Genomic DNA, 6,541 nt, shown 5'->3' on the forward strand with positions numbered 1-6,541 from the left:
CCGCAGTCGACTACGTGGGAGTCCAGCGACATAGCCATTACGCTAACTGCTGGTTCCCAAGACGGTTTTTATTTTGAGTGGGCATTCATCCCTCTGTGTTTAGTGGGCTAGAGGATGGAGCACAGGCTGGGTGGGCAGAGGAAGGCTGCAAGGGCTCAATTTATCCTTTTTTTCCCCCTCTAAGGTGAACGTATTCACCAGAGAGAGAGAGAGAGAGAGAGAGAAAGAGGGAAGATGAGAAAGCACGGGGTGCGGGGCAGGGGGTGGCCAAACTCCCAATTCCTTTTCCTCCATTCTCCTTCCTAGACTTTGGGCACAAATGCACATGCGCCTGGTGTGTTGTTCAAGCTGCTATGTCTGAGACTTAAACTTCTCAGCTGACCAGGTGGGATCCAGCCACCTTAAGCACCATGCTGCCGGATGGCCCCAATTTATCACTATTTGGTTGAGGAACCCCTCACAATGTGGCAGGAGCTCTGAGCTATAATCCCAGGCAAGTCCCTTCCTTCTCAGGGGCTCCTGTTTTCTCTTTGGAAAAGCAGGTAACAATATAACTTATCACCCACTCATCTCTTGGGAGTGCTGGGAAGAGCAACCAATATACATACATAAATAAGTTTAAAGCACTCAGCAAGAACAAAGTGTGCTAGAAATGCTAAACAATAATAAATTCAGCCACCCCCTTCATCACCATAGTAAACAAGGTGTCTTTTGCAAGCAGATGTAGTTAACCAGGTACTAACTTTGAGGCTGTCTAAATGAATAGCCTCTAACAACAGGTAATTAAATCTGAACCCTTGATTTTCAAGAGTTCCCTCATTAGAGGGTCTCAGAGTGACCCTAATACCTCCATCAAACCAAAGCCTGGATGATACAGCAATTAATTAACATGAAAATAACTCGATCTCCCCCTCCCCATTCTTAGTATTATGTCCGTGACTAATACCAGCATCCAAACTACAAGGCAGTCCCCACCATCCCCCAAGCTGTACTCTTTGTCACACCCCTGAGGTCCGTCTCTTGGCAGAATGGTGCCATATAAAATATTCAGATCCTAGGTAGGATGTGTGCAGTGTACACGAGAAAGAAGGCTGTCAGAGAAAAACTGAAAGAAAAAAACCGCATTCCTAAAATGACAAAGATTGCAAATCCAGTTTTAAAGGAACACATCTCTAATTACATGTTCCATGCATAGCAAATCTCTTAATAATTCCCACCACAATCTCCACTCCCCTAAAGAGCAAGCCTGATAGGTAATAACTCCCCTCCTCTGTGGCAAAATCCAATTTTCACACCTGGTAACTGAAATAACTCCACTGTGAGCCAAGGTCGGGTTGGGGTGAGCTGTTAACAGAAGGTTAGGGGCTGTGCACCATGTAACAGCTCTTCTGGGAACCCCTTCCAGAGATTTGCTCTTTTTTATGCCAGTCGATGCTATTTGGCCAGAAAACCTCCAACCTCCTAGGTTACAAAGCTAAAGCCTTTGTCACCTGGATGGTTATATACGAGCACTACGGTTCATGGTTCACAGATGTGCAAGGCCCGGCCCTGGCCTTTATCTCTCGCTTGGTAGGAAGGTTCCTTACTGTTTATGTACTTTTAGGAGGATAACCTTATCCTGCATTCCTGACAAATTAACCAAGAGAAAGGATGATGCTACTGAAATTTACCATTGCAACGGAGTGATACACGGGAGAGACAGAAAAACTATAAATCAAAAAATCTAAACAGGGTCGGTATCTTGTGTGAGTACAACAAAGTGGGCATGCACAAGAGTCAACAATGAAACACACACATACACAGAAACACACACAGAGACACACATGGGCAGACACACACACACACACACACACACACACACGCAGCAGTGACAATTTCTGGAATGTGGGCCAGGATCACATTCCAGGATACATAAGAATTTAGTAAAGTTTCCATCATGGATAAGTGGAGAAATGAAGGATTACAAGAAGTAACATTAGAATAATTATTCTACTGTTTGGAAGATAATTTAAGCTCTTCTTTTCACATCAGACAATAAAAAATTCTAGAGGGATTAAAGAGATAAATATAAAAATGAATCAGCTTTTGAAAAATAGAACAAAATATAAGTGAATATTTTTCTGAATTTGGAGACGGGGAAAGATATCCTTAGAACAAAATCACAGGAAAAATAAATAAACAGATTTGACTACATACAAGTGTAAAATTAGTAAAAAAATATCCTAACATTGGAGCGAGCAGGTGGCGTGGTGGTTAAGGGCGCTGGACTCCAACATCGGACCTGGTGGCTTGTTTTCTCACTTTCCACTTCTCTCTCTAGCTCTATCTCTCTCTGGTCAAATTAGAAAATAAATAAATAAAGTTAAATAAAATAATTCTTAAAAAAACAAATCTGAACATTGGGACCAGCAGATGGCATAAAGATTAGGTCACTGGATTCCTACATAGCTGACTGCAGTTTGAGTCCCAGATTTAGTGGCTTGAAACTCACGCCAGGCACGCGTGTCTGTGTGCACGCCCAAAATCCCAAGAGGAGAAAGGAGAAGGGACTATGGCATGGCCATTCCCTCCACAGGGGTGATTTCTCACTTTCTGTCTCTCTGTCACTCTGATGAGCGCATGCGTCCTAAAGCAAAAATCTTAAAAAAAAAAAAAGAACCAGGCATTGGGGGCAGGTGGAGTAGTGGTTAAAACTGGACTCTTACATGACTGACCATGGTTTGAGTCCCGGATCCAGCAGCTTAAAAATCATGTGGGTATATCCCTTAGAGGAGACTGGAGAAGGGATTGAGGTGTGGCCATCCCCTTAGGGGATGATTTCTCACTTTCCCTCTCTCTGTCTTTCTCTCCAGTGAGTGCATGCACTCTATGGCCAAAATCTTTAAAAAAAAAAAAAAAAAAAAAAAAAAAAAAGGAAAGTAAGAAAACAGGCCTCAGAACGGATTGGTTCTTTGATTCTCTGGTCTTCTTCCACCTTTCACAAACCCTGTACCTGAGCAAGATTCCTGGAAATCAGGTTGGCACTACAGCCGGGTACAGTGGCATGTGCCTGTAATCTGGCTACTAGGGAGGCTGAGGCAAGAGGATCACGAGTTCGAGGGCAGCCTGTATAACATAGTAAGGCCCTGACCCTAAAAATAAGTAAATAAATAAAATTTGGCACTATATATCAAGAGGCTTTAAAGAGGCCATAGACAGACTGTGAGTATCAAAACAATTTAAAAAAATGTGCATTATTATTTTTTTTTTTAGAGAAATTTTTGCTATAGGGTGTGTGTGCTCACCAGAGATACAGAGACAGAGAGACAGAAAGTGAGAAATCGCTCCCCAGGAGGAATGACCATGCTGCAATCCCTTTTTCCTCCAATCTCCTCTTGGGATTTTTGGGCACACATGCACACGTGCCTGGTGTGTTTTAAGCCACTGAGTCCAGGACTTAACTGCAATTGGCCATATGGGAGCCCAGCAAAATAACCATTATGCCATCTGCTGGTCCTGTCTGTCAAAACAATTTAGTACAAATGGTTTTTAAGATAAAAAAAAAAACCCTCTTGATCCTAATTATTCTAATACTTCCCTTTTTAGGAATAATTTGTAAGTCAAAAGAAAATAAGGAAGCCCAAACAGAAAATGAATTAATACAAAGAAGCATCTAACTAGCCAACAGTATAGGCATGGTTAAGTAAACCTTGGCATTGTCGTCTGATGAAATAGCATGAAATAAATCTTCTGCAAGAAGTATTTTGACATGCTTAAGCTGCTCATGATATAAAGTTATGTTAAAAAGGCGGGATATAAAAAGTGTATATCTCAAATTTTAAAAATAACTATTTAATTTTATTTATTATTATTATTTTTAACTTGCTATAGGGCATGTGTGCTCACCAGAGAGAGACACAGAGAGAGACAAAGTGAGAAAGCAAGCCGCCAGGTCTGGGACTTGAACCACAGTTGGCCATGTAGGAGTCAAGCGCCTTAACCACCATGCTACCTGCTGGCCCCTATCCTATCTCAATTTTGAAAAAAAAAAATACACGTGCATACAATTTTTATACAAGAGATAGAAATATATAGATGTAGAGAGAGAAGAAGGAAGAAAATGCAGTAAAATGTGTAGCGTGTTCTAGATGCTGGGTGTATTGAGTGATGAAGTTTTTCTTTATTCTTTTGTTCTAATGCTCTACAATGAACAGCTATTGGTCATCAGGAAAATATACAAACATTACGTTTAAGATAAATTGGGAATATTATCCAGAACTGGAAGTTTACACAGAATAGTCACAGAAGAGGGAAAAAAAGCTTTTCAAATCCAACCTGGATGTAAAATCCTGGCAAAATCTACAATGAAAAACAGACTAGGCCACTGAAAGTCGTCAGAGTCTAAAATTCATGCAAAATCACCATAGGAGGAAAGAAAAAAATGCTGATCAAAAGCAGGTGAGATCTGGAATCAACAACTGACCCTACACTGAACATATCCAGAAAAAGCAGTCTAAGATTAAAGAGTGGTCATAGGTTCAGGGGCCCGATATGGCTGGGGGACTCTGAAGGCTTTTTTCCCCACTGTCCCAACATCCCCACCTTTCCCCAAACAATAAAGAAATAAACCAAAAAACAATCTTCATTTTAAACTTGAGAAGGATGGAATTCTATATGGTGCTCATTTTTTTGTGTGTTATTGCTGAAGTGGCCCTCTCCTCCCAGTACTGACAGCCACTTACACCTTGATGTATCTTCTTCTTTTTTTAAAATAATTATTTATTTTATTTTATTTATTCATCCATTTATTTTAATTTGACCAGAGAGAGACAGAGAGAGAGGGGGGAAGTGAGAAAGCAAGCCACCAGGTACAGGACCTGAACCGTGGTGAGCCATGTGGGAGTGTCCAGAGCCTTAACCACCACGCCACCCGCTGGTCCCACACCTCTATGTATCTTTTTCTAGAGAGTGAGAGTGACAGGAATTATGGAGAGTTGTTTAAGAAAATGCAAGAGTCCCTTAAGCAGAGTTCAGCTCTAACAGTTTAGTCTAGAACCTGATCCATATACAGTCAGTATAGGGCTGTCATGTGGGGGAGGGGGTTACTAAATGCTAGTTCATATGCTATGCTTTTATATCTGCTAATTCATTTAATTCTAGAAAGAAGACTATAAAGCCTTTCCCAGTGATATCTAAGCAATTGTCATACCAGATAAGACATAGCAGCTAAAGATCAAAAGGTCAAATAATTTACCTGCAGTCATCTTGGTAATGGGACAGAGCCTGGTTTCAAACCTGACTTCCACATTCATGACATTTACTTAGAAATTCTTCTAAAACCACATTTTAAGGAGAGGTACAATAAAGTACCAACGTTACTATTAAACATACCTGTGTATAAGGGTCAAGGGTATGACTTTGGAACACAGATTTTAGTCTCCGTTTTTTCACCTGTACAAACGGTGGTCATAAAACCGATCTCTCGTAAGTTTTGGAAGTCCAGAGGTAACACAAGGAAAATATCTGGCACATAGGAGATCCTCAATAAACGGCCGCTATGTTTGAGGAAGAGTACTACTGATAATTGTCTTTGCTGAGTCAAAACAATGACAAGATCTCTACCAGGAAAACAAAGGAGAATGAAAGGGAAGTTGCTTAGGTAACCTGGGCAAAGGGCTTTCCACCCCTTCATTTCCCAGAGAGTTTTAATCCTTTGGTTTTCTATTTAAGATAAGGGACTCATGCCTGGGACAACAGGTTTGGAAATGAAGGTGCCTTACGGCATGTTTATGTTTTAAAAATCAAGTCTGAACTCTTTAAGACCACAAACCACTGTGCCTAGTGCTTTTCTAAAAGGGCAGGAGTAATAAATATATTCCTGTAGGAAAACTCAGTCTCACAGAGCCCATTAGATAAGCCAAAGGAGAATCTTCTACCCGCAAAGAGGAAAGTGGTAACGTCCTTCACTTCCTTTGTGGTTTTAATCTAAACCACAACTCCTCCCTTTTCGTTATAAGTCTTTTCTTTACATGCATTCAGATGTGTGTGAGCTTCCCTCCATCTAATATGTCACTCCCTTCTCTGCCATATGGAAAAGTATCATACGCTTCTCTTCCTCCAAGAAAGCTTCTGCAGCTCGCAGGAATGATTTTGAGCTGTTCTCACAACCCATCTATTCTACCCATAGCTGCCTGCATGGGAGTCTGTTTCCAGAGACCTCAGGAAGCCTCCAGAGTTTTTTCCCCAGAGGCCAGGCCTGTAGCACGGAGGCGGGAGGATGAATAAACGTACTGTACGTCACTCAGGCAAAAGAGGAAAGCCTTCAGCTCTGAAATGAATGAGAACACCAGGTTTTCCAGTTAGAGATGAATTGAGGCAATACAACGTTTTGTTTCTGCTTTTTAAGAGAAAAAAGAAGAATGAATGAAGGGAAAATAAATGCAATGTTCCAGCCAAGGAAAAGAAAAAATCCAAAAGTACCCCAAAAGCGGTAAGTTCAGGAAGGTGGGCAGACTGCTGTCTCCTAACTGCTGCTGTGGTTCCTGAGTTAATATTTGCCAAA

At 41.2% G+C, this 6,541-nt stretch overlaps 1 protein-coding gene and 1 pseudogene across 5 annotated transcripts in view; one reads left to right on the top strand and one right to left on the bottom strand.

The window, feature by feature from the left end:
* Positions 1-6,541, bottom strand: part of BCL9 (BCL9 transcription coactivator) — a 115,242-nt gene that overhangs the window by 52,656 nt on the left and 56,045 nt on the right. The gene's annotated exons all lie outside the window — the stretch shown is intronic.
* LOC102476794 (malate dehydrogenase, cytoplasmic-like) overlaps positions 1-6,541 on the top strand; it is a 46,103-nt pseudogene that overhangs the window by 35,754 nt on the left and 3,808 nt on the right.

Source organism: Tupaia chinensis, unplaced genomic scaffold (assembly GCF_000334495.1).
Source record: "Tupaia chinensis unplaced genomic scaffold, TupChi_1.0 Scaffold000529_1, whole genome shotgun sequence".
NCBI classification, from domain to species: Eukaryota; Metazoa; Chordata; class Mammalia; order Scandentia; family Tupaiidae; genus Tupaia; species Tupaia belangeri.